Source organism: Formica exsecta, unplaced genomic scaffold (genome assembly GCF_003651465.1).
Source record: "Formica exsecta isolate Colony F162 unplaced genomic scaffold, ASM365146v1 scaffold137, whole genome shotgun sequence".
In the NCBI taxonomy this organism is placed as follows: domain Eukaryota; kingdom Metazoa; phylum Arthropoda; class Insecta; order Hymenoptera; family Formicidae; genus Formica; species Formica exsecta.
The window spans coordinates 265,676-284,595 of NW_021848702.1; the positions used below are offsets into that span (position 1 = coordinate 265,676).

The 18,920-nt window shown below is 37.8% G+C and overlaps 1 protein-coding gene across 1 annotated transcript in view; it reads right to left on the reverse strand.

Annotated features, from left to right (window-relative positions):
* Positions 1 to 18,920, reverse strand: part of LOC115245927 (CD151 antigen-like) — a 110,571-nt gene that overhangs the window by 48,845 nt on the left and 42,806 nt on the right. The window lies entirely within an intron of this gene.

Here is an 18,920-nt window from a genome sequence, read left to right on the forward strand (position 1 = left end):
TAATGTCATTAGAATCTCAGCAGGAGAAACGAAGTTCGATGTTTCGTTTGCCGCGTCGCGAATGCCGGCAAAAGTACGGGGAAATTGATGTAATTTGATAATCGTCCAACCGATGGCCCTGTCAAACGCATGTGTGCGTATCACGGGCAAAGGATGATCGGCGACGTTGATCGAGCACCGGGAGAGTAACTTCGTGCTACGGTTCGAAGTGAAAGCAGCGCGCGTTGGCACGAGTCCAAGCAAGGGCGTCCATAGATTTTGATCCAGGGGAAGAGGGTCTCATAGGGGACCCGTGCTGTCTATATATTTTTCGCTATATATGAGCCGCTTGTGCGAGCGATGATGCAATTTCAGCGAAATTTTCGAGACTTGAAATTGCGACGTTTTCAAAATAAACGACTCGTAAGCATCTCGGATTTTTTAGACTCGTTAACGACAAGAAGAAATTACGGTATGTCTTTTTCTCTAATATCGACATCAGGGCTCGAATTATATGACAAATCTCGGTATATTTTTAAATTGAAAAGAGAACCATGGCCTCCCCCTATTCACTATAGCCAACCTTGCTATGTGCTTGCGGGCTGGCACATAATGTCGTTTTACGTTGCCAAGAAAAATGTGAAGGTCTCCCTCCGCTCTAATGCATCGCACCCTCTATCTCTCGTTTTTCCTCATTCCTTTCTTTCCGCGATTCTCTCTCGTTTGTATACGCGAGTCGCATTCTGTGTAAGAATGCATAGGAACGCCAAGTATTTCCTTGAACGAAGAAGCTGACACGACAGATTGCACGAAACAGCCCGTTTCTTTTATATAACGATTCCCTTTGCCATGAAAAAGGCAATGAGATAAAATCAGATAGGTCGAAATGATATAGCAAATTATTTGGACAATATACCTCTGCAGTCTGTCTGAAGTAAGCCTGGCAATTTGTAATATATAATTTATCGCGATCGTTGTTGCTCTATCTATCATATACATCCACCCACTCTTATTTCATGTTGTTGCATTTTATAACATCTCCTTACAAGTTCTCTCTCAAAATCCAACCTTAAGATATTGCAAAAGAACGTTGAATAATTCATGCCTTGATTACAACATCGTCCTATTTTGTAAATTTCGACCCGGCACAAAATTGCAATTTGGCGGAGGAAATTACATTTGTTGTGGTCGACGTCCGTTCGTACGCGACTTGTATACCGAACGAGAATGCGTGATAACCACTCGATCTTCTCGATCGACGTACATTTTGCGAACAAGGCATTCTCTAACAGTGGATAAAGAAAATTCTCTAAACAGTGGATAAAGAAAAAGTAAAAATCTTACATCATAGGACACACGCAGATTTTTTTATTCTTAAAAAAAAAAATTCTATAAAAAATATATTGATATACTTTCTCTTAAGAGCATTCAAATCTAAATTTCAGATTAAATTAGAAAAAAATTACGATAAGGAATAAAAAATGCAGAATATTTCTACTGTTTTTAAATTAAATAAAAATGTTTGATATTGTGCGTCGTCTCAATTTCAGCGAAATTTTCGAGACTTGAAATTGCGACGTTTTCAAAATAAACGACTCGTAAGCATCTCGGATTTTTTAGACTCGTTAACGACAAGAAGAAATTACGGTATGTCTTTTTCTCTAATATCGACATCAGGGCTCGAATTATATGACAAATCTCGGTATATTTTTAAATTGAAAAGAGAACCATGGCCTCCCCCTATTCACTATAGCCAACCTTGCTATGTGCTTGCGGGCTGGCACATAATGTCGTTTTACGTTGCCAAGAAAAATGTGAAGGTCTCCCTCCGCTCTAATGCATCGCACCCTCTATCTCTCGTTTTTCCTCATTCCTTTCTTTCCGCGATTCTCTCTCGTTTGTATACGCGAGTCGCATTCTGTGTAAGAATGCATAGGAACGCCAAGTATTTCCTTGAACGAAGAAGCTGACACGACAGATTGCACGAAACAGCCCGTTTCTTTTATATAACGATTCCCTTTGCCATGAAAAAGGCAATGAGATAAAATCAGATAGGTCGAAATGATATAGCAAATTATTTGGACAATATACCTCTGCAGTCTGTCTGAAGTAAGCCTGGCAATTTGTAATATATAATTTATCGCGATCGTTGTTGCTCTATCTATCATATACATCCACCCACTCTTATTTCATGTTGTTGCATTTTATAACATCTCCTTACAAGTTCTCTCTCAAAATCCAACCTTAAGATATTGCAAAAGAACGTTGAATAATTCATGCCTTGATTACAACATCGTCCTATTTTGTAAATTTCGACCCGGCACAAAATTGCAATTTGGCGGAGGAAATTACATTTGTTGTGGTCGACGTCCGTTCGTACGCGACTTGTATACCGAACGAGAATGCGTGATAACCACTCGATCTTCTCGATCGACGTACATTTTGCGAACAAGGCATTCTCTAACAGTGGATAAAGAAAATTCTCTAAACAGTGGATAAAGAAAAAGTAAAAATCTTACATCATAGGACACACGCAGATTTTTTTATTCTTAAAAAAAAAAATTCTATAAAAAATATATTGATATACTTTCTCTTAAGAGCATTCAAATCTAAATTTCAGATTAAATTAGAAAAAAATTACGATAAGGAATAAAAAATGCAGAATATTTCTACTGTTTTTAAATTAAATAAAAATGTTTGATATTGTGCGTCGTCTAAGAAAGATCGAAGAATATTATCGCACACGATCGTACTATTTGACATTTGTGTAACGAGGAGTCGAGCGAAATATGATCGAACAACTGTTTCTTTTTTTTTTTTGCGTTACGAGCCGTTTCTCTTATTGTTAATGGATGAGCGCGACGAGAGTGCGAAGGATAAATGACGCATAATGAGGAGCAGAAGGGTGGAGTGTACGCGGATCACGTCGAGGATTGGAAGATGTTGGATGGAGAGCGGAAGACAGAGGTGATTACAGCGACGAGCGAAGAAATCCAAGGAGGGAAGATGAAAGAAGAGAAACCGCGAAATTAAATGGGTGTGACCCGTTTCGCGTGTGGGCGAAGCCGTTCCGAGTGCGCGAGTATATACAGAAAATTTCCCCGATGTATGCGTGAATAAATTTTTTTTCTCCCCGTCGAGTGCAAGGTCAAAGATTTTTATACAAGGCGGACGGCTCGATGCACCATACGGTTATTGACCTCCTGAAATTTATCGGCTATCCTCTCGCTACCAGGCTAATATCCCTGATTAAAATGGCAGTCGATAATATCGTGATAATTTATAACGGATAATTTACTGTCTTCTTTTTTGCAGATTAAATATATCCCTTTATAGAATATCGAGTAATGCAAAAACGCGTACATAGTTTAACTTCAACGCATAAATTAATTTTTAAAAAACGGCGACATGCCGATATGTGTAAATATGCATATGTTATCGGTGCCGATTTATTGAGAAATATACATATAGATTAAAATCACACATACACACACAACAAAAGCAATATGAATTCTGATTGATGCTGCTAATTTAATCGCTTAAATTGATGTACAACACTGAATTCCACACGCAAACGAGATCGTAACGTTTATCTCGAATTTCTGTTTACTACAACGCTGTATTCCGATATCTGCTCATTATTTCTCTTCGCATATTCCCGACATCATTATACCTCTTTTCCTCAAACGACATACTGATCATTGATTGCGCATTGCAAAAACGATTAAATCGATGCACCGATGCAGCCTGCGCAATTTTGACAGATTCGTTATCCACTTCCGGTTCATAGAAGCGCGTTAACTCGCGTCATGAAAAATTCGTTGGTCCGTTACTTCGGTAAAAGACATTCCGGGATTTGCCGGATCTCGGAAGTTCCGCGGAAATATCGTTCATTATCCCGACGCCCTCCGCGGACGCGAATTACAGGACAACGGCGTAAACAACTTTGCGGCTTACCACATCGGAAAGCACGTACACTCCCCGCTTTCCGGTGTGGGGAAAAAAATGTCGCGACAATGAAAAATACACCGTCTTTGTCACGTTTAATATTACGTTGATAAAGGCTCGTTAATTAACTTAATTTTGTAAAAACGTAAAAAAATGACTAAATATTTATTCGCGTTCAAATCGAGTAAAAGCCGATTAACCGATGAAATCAGTACGATTATATATTGAATATACATTACGTGGAGAGTGTTATGTATGTATACGATACCTACATATGGACACAAAGGAGAAAATAAAACAGAAGAATAAAATTTGTATTTTGACAAAATGGAAATTTGATGGAAATTGCACGAGAGAGAAAATCAACATATCTGCAATATCTAAATTTAAAATCTCATGAATGTATTTGAATGTAATAATGCCGAGGTAATGGAAATATTTTCAATGCTCTGATTTTATATGCCTGCATCTCCAAAAACGCGATTCGATAGATCGTGCATATTCTCATTAAATGCTAATATTTTACAAAACTGAAGTACTACTAATATTTTCCGATTGAAAGTGTAAAATGATGACGTGTATATTCCATGTATATTTCATGAAGATACATTCGTGCGTTAAGTAATGAATGTAATATTATTTGACGAGCATTAGCAACTCATACATACCGCTATAGAAGTCAATATTGATTCTGCTAGAAATTAATGAGTAAATATCATTTAGTTATATTAAATACCAACAATGATGTATCGCGTAGCAATTCTACGACATTGACTGTTTAAAATCGATTATACGTAAATCTCAACGCAGACATATATCTGAACTGTACATAAAATATCGACAATGTATTTTTCAATACTCTTCAGCAATTGCATTTTTCTAAAGGAAAAGAAACTCAGAACATTCATCATCGTCTTTCTTCAAGTATTTTACAACTCCATAGTTGTAATCGCGCAGAAAAAGAAGAGTTTTATGAAAAGATAAAATTTCAGCAGTTGTAGATGGACGCGTTTCACGTCTCGGGGGAACCGAGAGAGATTTCGGGCGTTCCAGTAAAATCTCCGAGGCGAATGGTCAGTCCTTGTTGATGATCCAAGAAATGAATGGTCGACGGTGAACACGGACTGTGAATAAAAAGTTGCACAGCTGTGCGATATTCACCGTACTCGCGGGGAGTTAAGTCACGGCCGCGGTGGCATAGTTAAATTTTTTATGGACGCGCCGCGCGGTTTACGGTTCGAGTATTTATGGCTGGACCGGGAGTATAATTCGAAAGAGAGAGCACGAATCGCGCGAAGAATTGTCCGCGACTGAAATCGATCCCGAAAACTCGTCTGTGAATCTGGCGATCTCGATAAATTGCAACGACCCAATTAGAGAACTTTTTTTTTGAAAATTTTTTATTTTACAAATAATTATTTATATAATTTTTTTTCCTTTCTCGCGAATTGAAAACATCGTCGTCTAATTAAAATCGTCACAAACATATTTTCTCGTGCGCATTACACAATTTTAAAAATTACACTTCTAAAATATAAAATATATAAAATATAAAATTCATGTTCGAATTTTAAAGTTTGACTCATTACAAATTTTTCTCCGCTGCGTCATGATTAAATTTAATTTCCTCCGAGCGAAATATTTATCAAATATTAATAAGTCAATCGCAGCGGATTGATTCGAGCGAGCGAACATATTCGCGCGCGCGAGAGGGCGAAGCGAGATCCGGATATTGTATATCCGGTCATCCGGATGTCGTTCACGACGCGCGTTAGCGATGCGCAAGAAGCCACGTAATGCGCCTACTTTTCGTGCGCAATCGGTAAAAACAGGCAACGGTAATAACCTTCGTGAGGGGGAAAAGCCGTCGTCAGCATCGGGGGACACGTGCCGCTTGCGCAATGACGTTTCTTACGACGTCCCACGTGTTAGGAAGTCGCGCGTAAACGTCTACTTGAAAATACGACCCACGTCGTACCGGATGACGCATCGATATGCGCCTTCGATGCTTTTATAGACCCCGGTGGGCCAGAAGAAGCCACTAGAGCCGGGAAAGGATGGGAGGGGGGACCTCTCGATGGAGCTCTTCATCTTCCAGATACGGGCGGCTATATCGATCGACGATTCATCCGACCGTCGTGTTTCGATTCGAGTTACGCATGGCTCTGTTTCTGACTTCCCCTCTTTACGACATGATTATTAAAACATCATCGCACTCATCTCTCTTTTTCTTTCTTCGAGCTTCCAAACGATTCGTATTTGTATAGATCTTTACAAGATTCGTCAGATACGATTGAAGCAGGAATTTATGTCAAGTACCAAAATGAACGGTTCCCTCTCTTGCAACATCGAAATGTCTGATGTTGATGTCTCACATTACCTATTATTCCCCCTACTTTCCTTCTTTTTAGTCTCTAACTTTGTGCATATCTATAATTTAATGAAAGCATTCGATCTTTGTGAGACATTACAATTATTATTAATATTCCTCATATTTTTAAAATAAAAAATTTATTATAAATAAAATAATCTTACTATTATATAAAAAAAATAATCTTATGTTAAATTTTTCAGTATTTCATATCTTCAAACATATTGAAGATTCTTGGAAAAATAATAATATCGTTCAAATATAAAATTAGTAGATAAAAAAATAAAAAGAGATGGTCTCTCATAAAAATTAAAATTTTTCAATTATAATATTAGTCTTTAACGCGCGTTATAAAAAAACATCTCGAACATGCGAACGTGTGAACTCACAAACTACGAATGCATATGCTATCGAAAATCACGGCTCATAATATATCAGCGACGATATCAACGTTGTCGTTCGAGCCCTTCCCATCAATTTGCCACGGTACCATGTTCCCAGCATAGACATATCCTCATTTATCCCAATGTCCTATACGTCGACGACCAATTTGCTAATCGAGCCAATCATCCAATCGCATTAACCTTGCAGGCCATTCAGAAACTCCGGTCTCGTTTTTATTGGATAGTTCCTGCAATGCACGCACAGATTTTAAAAATTTACACTCTTCACGAATAATCACATAATTGCTAGATACAATCATTTTCGCTCGATTTATTTATACCGTAGAAATATTGAGGAAAAGAATCGTCTGTTACGTGCACTAATTATCATTTAAGGGGATTATATTATAGAGACGTCTCGTGCAATTCTCTCCCCTTTATTCATCTTGGTACACGTATGCTTGAAATCCGCCTTCCCTGACGATTATTTAGATAATAATGTCAATTTGCGCAATCTAGTACAAACGCAATTCAACGTATACGCTTGGCATAAAGCTATAGTAATACGGCTGCATCTACCAGTCACGCTCAAGCTACAAGAGAGATGACAAAGGCTGTCGCGAGGAAGGCACAAATAAACACACACATATTTACGTATATGTATTTAATGTAAAATTGTAAAACTATAAAATGCAAAATTCGTTGCATGGTTTTACATAGGAAATATCCATCAAATATATTAAATTTAGAGAGAATATATGAGATATATGAGCCAATATATGCTCATCTTGCCAAGAGAATTCGTTTCGGGAAATTGGTTGTGGAAATCAATTATAAAAATGGTTGAAAATGTGACGAATAATTTTTCGATGATATTTCATCCAAGTGTGCTCATATCGACGGCAATTTTTGCGGCAAGTGCTTTATCGATGGTACTATGAAAATGCATCAGCCGGTGATTTCGATTTTTAACGTGAATTTTCGCGCGCGCACGTGCAGTGCGCTATAATCGCGTGAACGGGAACGGCTCCATCGCACGCTCGATTTGAAACGAAATCGTAATCTCGATGTTCCCTTTTACTCGCGCGTATGCCGCTCTTATTCCGCGGAAATGGTTCAACGTATGTTCCTGGGGCAACGTCATAAAATTTAAGCGGGAAAAGTGGAATAGAGCACGACCGAAGTAGACTATTGGATTTTATGCCGCCGGCCTCTCAATCAACGCAAGAAAAATACTTCACCGTAAAGGGGAAATAATAAAGAGCGCAGAACTATAAAGTTATAATATGTTTCGCGGACTTTAGTTGGTTCGCGAAAATTTGATCTATATTTACTGACGCTACAAACCATCGCCGACATGCAATTTACACTTCCTGTCATAATTATTTATAACTTTATCATCGTACTAAATACACACACCTCGCCGATTATGTTATATAGTTGGAAAATTTTGTTTAGATATAAATCTGATACTCTGCGATAAAAACATTTGAATAGAAATTACATTAACAAAATATTTCATAAACCGTAATTATGTATATATTAATTCTAGAAATTTAAATATAATGAAGTAATAATGAACATAAAAAGGGAAAAAAAATATATATATATAGATACTTATAGATATAACGCGCGCAGTATATAAAAAATCATAAATATATTACAACAGAGAAAGAGCACAGTTACTTCTCACGAACAAAGACGCGATGGCACGAAGCGATAGGAATAATCGACGATATATGAGGAAAGAAAGATCGTGGGCCGGTTACATGGGTGCAGGGTAAGTGCATCCGTGACGTCTCTCGTACACGATACATACTCCCACGGCCAGTGCGCGACTTCCGGAACGATTTATTATTCAGATAGTCGAGATTTGAACAATCCCTTAGCTATATCCTCGAGATTAATGACAGAGATACCGTCGATAGATATCTACGCGTGTAATAATAAATAAATGCGTGGCGATTGATTCTGCTTTCCTGCTACGCCGAAAATATTGACAAATCGTCGTTTCACGCTGTCATTTGAGATTTTCGCAAATTAACATCGTTTATCATAATCAAATCAGAAGCGGCACTCTTCTGCCAGAAGAAGAACGCGTCCTCTTTATTGCAATCCAGGATGTTTAAATCGTTCAAACGTGCCCCTTCCGTGCGTTGGAATGTCCCGCTTCTCCCCTACGACGATAATCGGAAATCATCATCATAACTCGTAGGCTCATTGGCGGCGTAATAGAGAGCTTTGAGCGTCTGCGAATTGGCGTTGGGTGAATGCCGTATGTTGCGCCAGCAGCCGCACGAGCAGCCTTGGACATGCGAAATTCTGCAGCGAGAGAACGAACGACTGCTGTTACCCGCCCACGCCATCCGCCATCCCGTATGCGTCGGGATTGCATCGCGGAAAATTGGATAATTCCGCGATCTCGCCGCCGCCGCCGCCATCGCGTGGATATAAACGGCAATCGTTGTCAGCGTCGCGCGTTTTGAACCGCTGCCCGTTTTCCGCGATGGTGGCGATTTTCGCAAATTTTCCGTCGTTTTGCAACGGCCTCCAAAATGCCGCGTTTCGTTTTCGCCGAGCCCGGTTTACGAGCGAAATGCCGGGCATTCTCGAAATTCCCGGCTTTATCGCACGATTAACAGTGGTCGGGAAATGAAGCGAGTGGAATTTTCATGAACAATGATCTCTCCGCAACGGCATCGAGCGGCAGTTATCGATATGCGAACGAGATTTCGCGCGGAGTCCACGAGCTGTTTCAGAGATATTTTTCCCTTTTGTAAAAAAAAAAAAAAAAAAAAAAAAAAAAAAGAGAAAACTGAAAAAATTACTTAGATAGAAAAAATGCCTGATTCTCATTAATTAATAATAACTAATAAATATTTATACATATATTGCATTTTCCACTCCTCTCTCGAAAATTCAACATTCCTCTCTTAAACGTAGCAGATAACAATAAAATTCATATTATAAGTGATATTGGAATTTCCGCATCAAGGGGCAAGAGCGCGCATTCCTATCCCTCTATCTCTCTCTTCCCGAAAAATATCTAATTTTCCGGAGAGTTAGAAATTTTGATACAGGTCGCTCGTAAAAATTCCACGACTGGCGCCGCGCATTCTCGCCTCGCTGCTGCGGATGAACCACCTTAACCGAACTGCAATGTTCCTCGGGAGCAATGTTCCGTCGCAATATGAGTTAGAGCAGCCAAGGAAAGTGTAGCACTAGCGTCGTTGTCGCCCGGGAAAAAAAGCCGTACGTAAATAGAGAACATTTCGCCTTGTTCTTCTGAATTACGGCGCCCGTAATTACGACCACCTCGCGCGGTGAGAAGAGATTAATGAGGCCGGTAAAATGAGAACGGTGAACGCTATTACCGATACCGTACGTGTTTTATTCAAGGTTTCACAATGCTGGGGTTCAAGTTGTCTTCGTATTTCCGGAAATGTTCTGTATACGTATACAGGACTGCTGTGCTTCCAGCGCGCTTCGCGCAACAATTCCGATTTTTTCACCAACCTTTTAATTAAGCGATCCATGTGCCATTTCTGAAGCTGTGGCAAACTTTTTCGCGCTCGAATGATCGCTTTGACAGCATAGTAACAAAAAAAAAAAAAAAAAATCGGTAGCGTATAACCATATTGCTTCAACTGTCTACAGTACGGACGATTACTTCAACGTCAAGCTCGATGGCGTTCTTATTGTTGCGCGCTATTAATCTCTAATAAAATCACAAATAAAATCATAAAATGAAAAATATATTATGAAATATAAAAAATATTGTAACTATTAAATAGTAAATTAAAAACAAAGAGAGAAATATATTATTCCTTTACATAAAATGATTTAAAGAATAACTCCTCGCTATAGATATATAGCATATATATATTTTTTTGCAATCGAAAAACAATTTCTCAAATTTTGTTTTATTAAATTCATTAACGTCCAACTTTTCATTAAAACTTTTCGCGAATGTTGAGCGTTTCGCGCTCGATCGGTGCAAAAAGCTCGACGATAAACTAGGCACGTACAAAGGGAGAAACAAGCGAACACGCAACACGATTTGATCAAACTCTCACCTATTTTGTCATCGCATCTCGAGGCGCGTCGGAAAATTAACGAATCATGTCGCGCGTCGACGTCGCTGTCATCAACGGGATAAAAAAAAAAAAAGAGAAGAGACGAACCGTTGACGATTACTCGCGATTTCGCAGTCCTCGCCACGCGCGCGGACAGTTTCACGATGAATTAATATGAAAATTCCCTGATTTCTTCAGGTAAAAAATTCCCTGAGAATTCCAAGTTTTCTATGTTTTTCCACGGAGTATAGACACCCTGAAAAATGTTATAGTTTTTATAAATATAATCAATAAATTAAATATATATTTTTATTTAAAATCTGGTTTCTTTCTTCAACAAAATAATAATAATCGCAAAAATAATTATTTCCATGCAATTCTATAATTTTGTTAAAGTTATACTGTATGAATAAAAATGAATTTGGTATTCAAATATGAATATTTTAGTGCACAATAGCACATTTCATCATGTAACTGTGATACTACAGCTGTTAATCATTTCGGGTGCAATGATGTGGTTATGTAGTGGCTTTCGCGAAATAGAATTTTAGATTCGTCCACACAAATGTTCCCAGAGACAAAATCGTTCAGTATGCAGTTTTGTAAAACTCGAGGCGGAAAGTTTTAAAGCGTTTTAAATCGTTATATTATAAAGTCGCCCTTAACGTTATATACAGTTAAGCGGTTTAAGTGTTCCAAGTATCACACCTCTACACCAATTTCGAATTTTAATAATTAGAAAGAATAACAAGAAAGTGATGAAAAACTAATACAAAGTAGAAGAATACTTAAGAAATTCTATTAAAAAAAAACCCGAAATTATATTGAGGTATCATTTTATCCTTGTTATTCACCGAAAGTTAAATAAAGACAAATGATGCTCGCGAATGTTGCGGACGTTGATTTGGCAATAGACAGAAATGGTACAGAATGTCCAAAAGTTCTTAATCGGTAACCGTAGGTAATCGGATGTTTTAACGTTGACTCAGAGTATAAAATTTTGGATTGTATTGTCGCGAGACAACTACCTTAAGAGTTCTGGCTTTATTTTCAATAGTTCTAGAGTTCTTGATAGTTTAAATAAATAGTTCCAGCCATTAAAGCATCGAAAATGCCTTAGGACAAAGTGAGACGTTGTGCAAAGTTGACGTCTCAGTTTGTCCTAAAGCATTTTCGATACTTTAATGGCCGGAACTATTTGTTTAAACTATCAAGAACCCTAGAACTATTGAAAATAAAGCCATAACTTTTAATTATTTATGAGTTTCCACAAAATGATACGCCAGCTTCACACACACTTTAGTTTCGTACATTAAATACCTCGAACGCCAAAGTTGGATTGGTTCGGAGTGTTACGAGCGGAGAAATAGACGTATTGGGAAACTGAAATTAAACGCGTCGATTGCGATTCACGCTATTTAACATGATCACCCGTCTATCGATGTGAAGTATGCACGGCTAAAATTTAAGTAATCAGGAAGTAAATCAAAGTTGCATTTCACAGAGAGTAATGATAAAAAATGTGAAAAAGTATGTGCTCAGCTCTCAGAATTGACTTTTGCATGTTTTTTATATCTAAAATTACAATTTGTTTAAAATTTTACTGTATATAAAATTTTTTTTCTATTGATCAGAATGCTGTTATTAAAACCTCATGATTGAAACCTTACATTATTGAAACCTTACACGATTCTCTTGTTACAAGCAAAATTATTGTTATTACAAACAATTGTTATTATAAACAAATATTATTATTATAAACGAGAAATACTATTATTTTCTGTATTGATAACTTAATTTATTAAAAGTCAGTTGCCAAGTTCACATAGTATATCAACTCATATATCGTGCCATAAAAAAATTAGAAAATTATAACTCAAGGATAGTGTGCGAGCGGCCGTGTAAGACTTTAGTAGTGAGGCTTCGATAATAACATTCTGATTTTGTTGCACGCGATGTAGTTAAAAACAACATGCTATTGAAGGCACGACTCACTTTTAGGTCATAGGATAGAATAAGACTCTCGCGTGTTGCCCCAGACGTCCGGGATTAATAAAATATCAACTGAATAGAAAAAAAATCTACGCGCGATTAAAACTGCTGCTAACAGAGCTTCGTTTACGTCCGCCGCCAATAGAGCGAACGGAGCTTTTCGTTTGATGCGGCCAGCCGAAAGAAAGCTTGATGAGCGTGGAAACGGATGAAAAGTCCGTGGATGAAAAAAAGTAAAAGGGGGCCGCCGAGTTGTCGCATAGAAACAAGGGAGATAATATTTCGCGACAGGAGATAGAGCATTTTGGATCAAAATTAAATTCTTCAGATATATCTTTCTCAATCAAATATTCATAAATAAATATTCGTAATATTCACAAAGATATTAATACCTTTTAGTTGATACTGGCCTCAATTTAATCATTAAATTCTGAATCGGCTTCGAACATATTCGCGGAATCGGCAAGGAAAAATCTCTCGTATTTCGTGAGATTCTACGAAACGAAACAATCTTGCGATTTCGATTTACAAACAACTCCCCTCTTCATCCTTCCCTAAGCAGATCACAAACAACAATGTCAGTTATCCATCGGAAAATCTCATCCGATCATGGCGCGATTGCATTCTCACCATCGCTGCCAAATTCCGAGCACGCGTTTCTATCGTTTTCTAGTAGTAGGATTGAAAATGGAGAGAGAGGAATAAAGTGAAGTAAGAGTGATGGAAAGATGTGGCACAGTAGCGAACAGAAACCATCCAATCTGACTAAAATGAGGTCCTCTGTCCGCGGAACGTGGCGTGAAACCTCATAGCTCTCTCTTGAAAGAGCGTTTTTTATCTTGATTTTTGACGCAAGAAGGGGTGGAGGAGGACGGTTAATGCGGTTTTTTTGGTTTGCTTCTTTCTCTCGAGGAGAATCACTGGCGAACGAGCGAGCTCATTTCATCACTGCCAGCATGTGATTCCACTCGGAAATGGAAATTTCGTCGGAATATTATGAATCTCGGCTGTGGAAAATAGAATGAATCATGAGGGTTAGACGTTAATTAAATATTGGATCCATAACATGACCAATATATCGCAAAAATCTTGTGTAATAAGTTCAACTGAATGTGCGTTATTAAATTTCGTCCAAATGTTATTAATCTCTGCACGCGCAGAAATAGGGCGGACTGTGCGATGGCCAGATATTAATTGAATACTCGAATCGATGATATGATAGATCGCGAAGATATCTGTGATAAATTGTCCGTTGAAATAAACGCGAGCGTTATTAAATCTCGATGGAATATTGTGAGAATTTCAGTAGAAAAATATATTGAATTGTAAGGTATCCGTTATATATATGTGTAACAGAGTATATTCGATTAAAATTATATTTCTTCATAGTAAAGTGTATATAATATCGGAACACGAAAGAGAAATAATATTTGAAGATATTATTAGGCTTATTCTCTTTCTCTCTCTCTCTCTCTGAAATGGGCTGCATCTTTCGATCGATATACGACATTTAGCCCTTTAGGAATGGTTATCGCATCGCAGATTCCAGACGTCGGAAATGGCCACAATTTATCGCTCTGGCATCCCACTGCGCGCCCCAGCACGATCACGAAAATGATTGCAATTAATTACGTGTTTCCCGTAGCGTTACTCGAATATGATGTACGATGTGTCCGAGACGTCACACGCTCTTGAATTAGAAAAAAAAAATGTGACGGATATTTGATTCTGTCGAGGAGTTGAAGAATTAAAGCAATACTCTGCACAGTATTGGCATCGAGCTTATTCTCGTGGTGCTTCACGAGCTAATTTCTCCGCGGAAGTATCTCTTTTTGTGAGAAATGAAGCAGCTTGTACTCGTCTTCTTTGAACAGGAATTTCCACGCCATCGCCCGTCCTGTCCCATAGTCTTTGTATTCGCGCAAAGGCGGAAACTGGATAGAATGAATTATCACGAAACTTGTGGCGGATTGTAAGAGCATGAAAGCCACCATTAAACGAAGGGAATCTACGTAAGGGCGTTACAACGGTATCGGATAATAATAATGTCTCTCTGAAGGAAAACGACGGAGGAAGGAGAGAGCGGGTGTCGATTTCCGGCTATCTTCTCTTCTCTTTCTTTCTTCATCTCTCTCTATTTTACCCTCCTACCATTCTCTTATTTAGGGGAGAGATATTCGCTTTGAGCGCCGAAGCTACACGAAAGCAAGGACAGACTTAACGAGGGGAACTTTAATTGCGTATTAATGCCCACATAATTAGGAACCCTTAGGATCCGAAAGTCCTTATTGAATTTTCTACAGCGAAAGTTTCCGCTTCCAGTACGGCGATGAGCGGCTCAGCGGGAGGCGGGAAGATTGGCACGGAGGTGCTGAGAACTTCATCGCGAGTTTTTTTCGTTCTTATTTGTGCGATCTGCTTATCTCTTCGTAATTCCGCCGATGAAACTTTTAAGCGAGTACGAAAGCCGTTTATCTTCGGTCACGGCACTTTAATTGATTTTTAAGAAATCTTTTACTGTTCGATGAAAATTAATATCTGGACAGTTTCGGAGATACAGAAATCAGATTTGGACGGCTTTAATAATGAAATGCTATGTTCCAAGATAAAATTTGTAATATCTCGCGATATCGATCAATTCTTTGTTTTTTCAAAGAGTTAATTGCAATTGTTTATATGTACATAATTGTGTATGCATATATGTATACAGTGTGTCCCATTTTAAATGACGATCTCAAAATCTCTTGAACAATGCATTTCAGAGAAAAATGTTTCAGACAAAAGTTGTAGGGTTTAAAGAGAGCCAATAGACGATCTTATTAGATTTTGGATCGGGGGTCCGTGTTGGGCCCAGTAGGACCCAAGTCAATTTTTTTTAAATAAAACCCTCTATTTTTCATTGCATATTCTTGTAGCTTATCTCGAAAGCTTTTCAAAACACTATAGTAAAGTATTTTTTCATTAAGTGCTTTTCGAGTTATTTAATCTAACATATTTTGATATAAAAAATAAAATATTTCGTAAAATATTTAGTTTTCGACAATCTTACTGTAATACTTTTATGTACAAAATAATGAGACAAATCAATTGGTATAAAGAAAATAATTGTTTTTAAGAAAAAGTATGTTCTTATTTACAATGTATTTTTTAAAACAATTATTTGTGTTTTATATATATATATACAGGGTGCGGCATTTATAGTGACGCGGGCATATTTTTCGGAAACGAAGTGTGAATTAAAAGATGGAATTGTGCAAATATAAAAGCCTAGAGAATCCGTCAGTCTGGCGCACTCAAGAGCGTGCCTTTCTATCAATCTCTGTCCCTGCTTTTGCAAAAGAAGCTTTAAAGCGTCACAAAAATCACAAGGATAAAAAGACATCAATCAGAACGAAAAGAAAAGAATTTTTAGCACTTCGCCTATCTAACCGCAAATGCGACTTTCTAAAAAGAAACCTCTTTAACGCTTGATTCTCTTCTCATTACGTAGTCGCAAATACAATTTCAAAAAATGAGTGCATATCTGAATTTTTTAAAATTTATATTCCATTTTTGTCCGTGTCTAAGGTATTTTTTCCTTCTTCATTTTAGATTTTAACAAAGTTTATACATATGTATGTATATTTATGTATACATATAATATATATTTATGTAATTTTATTAACATTTATCTTTTTATTATTAATTAAATGTGTCATCTTACATTACGTCATATCATATTTTCATGAAAAAGAATTACATTAATTATCAAGCAAAAGGAAAAGTGAATATGGAGAGAAAAGGAATCTATCCTCTTTCAACAAACAGATGCCTTTTCCAGCGAGCTTTGGAGACATCGTAATTTCGCTATGTCATATCTGACATTCACGTGCGAGGACCACCCCTCTATGTAATTTTTAATGCTTTTATTCCGAACCAGCGTGCGCACAATGCTGATCATAATGAGCATAGACGTGGAGGCGCGTATTCAAGGGGCGTGTCAACGCAGTCGACGGTGAAAACAGAAGAGTGATCCGGCAGTGACTCTCGACGTACAAACAGGGCTAACCACCCCTCCAAAAAGCCATTACTCACCGGCCGTGTCCTGCTGTCAGGTACAATTTGTTCTACTCGCGAAAGCGAGAAGAACGACGCGCGCCTCATGCTGGCTGTGACAGATGAGCTCGGGCCACGTATGGATAAAAAAAAAAGAAGAAAGGAATTGCCCCATGATGACGACGACGACGCGCAGTATCGGACAAGATTTCGCCAAACGTGTAAACACAAATCAAACTATATATGTACATATAATTAACGCAATCCGTGCATTTAACGACGCGAAAGAATTGATTAAACATATCTTGTTAAATGTACTAAACACAAATATTGCTGCAATTACGCAGCAAAGATTTAGATATGTTTAATTAGGATAAAAGTAATATTTATAAAAATACTGTAAATACGTGATATCAAACATTCTTCTTTAAGCCGTAACAGATTTTCCAACAAATTTCGCGACGAAAAGAGAAAATATTTAATCGGCTTATTCCGATTGAATCTAGTTGATTGCACGATATCAAAACACTTTTCGTTCACTATGAAATAGAAATATTTTGCGAAACAAATATGTAAATCCTTGTTTGCGCAATTTTCTTTTGTAAACGTCAAAATATCGAGGAAATATCGCATGTAATTCTGGTTTTATTTGCGTAATGCATCATATAGTTAACATAAAAAATAAAATGGATTGCAAAGATTAAATTATAATTCATATATTTATATAATATCTTGTATATCATACCATATATATTTAATAATTTTTTTTCAGATTATTTAGGAATTGTAATTTTATATTATTATGCAATAATATTTTTGCTCAAAAAAAGAATCTATAAAATGAATCATCTAAATTATTTTATTATATATGTTCAAATAAATAACAGAAATGTAAGATCAAAATAAATCAACGCTAGATATATAGTTTCAGTCTCTTCTCATATCGCTAAATCGTCTTATCAAGAAGACGAGATGAGTTCACAGTTAACCACGCGAGAAAAGGCATTAAAATACCGCGACAATTAAAGCGTTCAACGTAAAGAGCTGCTGGCTTCTTTTCGCATTCGCTTTAAATCGTCGAATCCATCAAGCTCACTGAAAGACGCGGAGCGTTGCGTCGCATGCAAAGTCGCGGTGGTTTTCCGCGGTTACTGTTATTCTTCTACTGTGTGTGTGTAGGCGAGAGAAAGAAAAAGAAAATCAAGAGAGACATCTTAGAGGTTTGACCCACTCTCGTGGAAACGAGGAGATAAAGAGACGCGGGCGTCTCACCCCCGACGGAGTGGAATAAACGCTAAGAAAATAATTCCGCCGGTTCCAAACGAAATGCCGGCTCCTCCTCTTCATCCCCTTCCAAAGCTGTCGCGAAGCTCTTGAACCACCGTATTCATGAAAAGTGTACCGTGGAAGAGTACCGTCGTCGCGCAGGTGAATATACGTCTCATTCAACGCGCGTAGAAGACCATCTTTTCCGACTTCCCCCTTTCCGGCCATTTTCTCTTTTATTTCTTTCGACGACGTCGTTCGCTCGTCGAGCGCGTCTTCGAGCGCATTCGTGCTTACGCGCATGAAGCGCGAGACGGAAAGTAATCTAATTTCAGCGAATTCGTTGAGGAAGCTCCCTTTCGCTCGTGTGATTAATGCGCGAAAGCTAAAGAGAGTTAAAATGTCGATAAAATGCCGCCTCGCATCTTCGGGAAAACGCAAATGCGAAGAGCAGAATGCAAAGAATGCGCTTGATTTTCAACTTCTTTCCCGCGATCACCAAACATCACGATTATAAAAAATATAATCACATTTTTTTTATATTCTCGAATTGTATTCTCGATTAATTAATTCGAATGTGCAACATTAATGAATATACCAGTATTAGTTACTTCCAGTTTTACTAATAACAGTGAATTAGTAAGCTGCCGTGGAGCTTAAGTACGCGGAGGAACAGCGCTAATGTGTGCCGTACTTTACTTAGGGAATACTTCGATTTGTCTTGTTACTCGCACAGTATTTAACAGAACGCTTCCCATTAATGAGATGCGCCAACACTCGCCGACTGCAAAAATATTTACCGAGCAAACAACACTGGCCGCAGCGACGTCCCGATACGATAGGCCCCTCGAGAGATCGAAGCTGTACTTT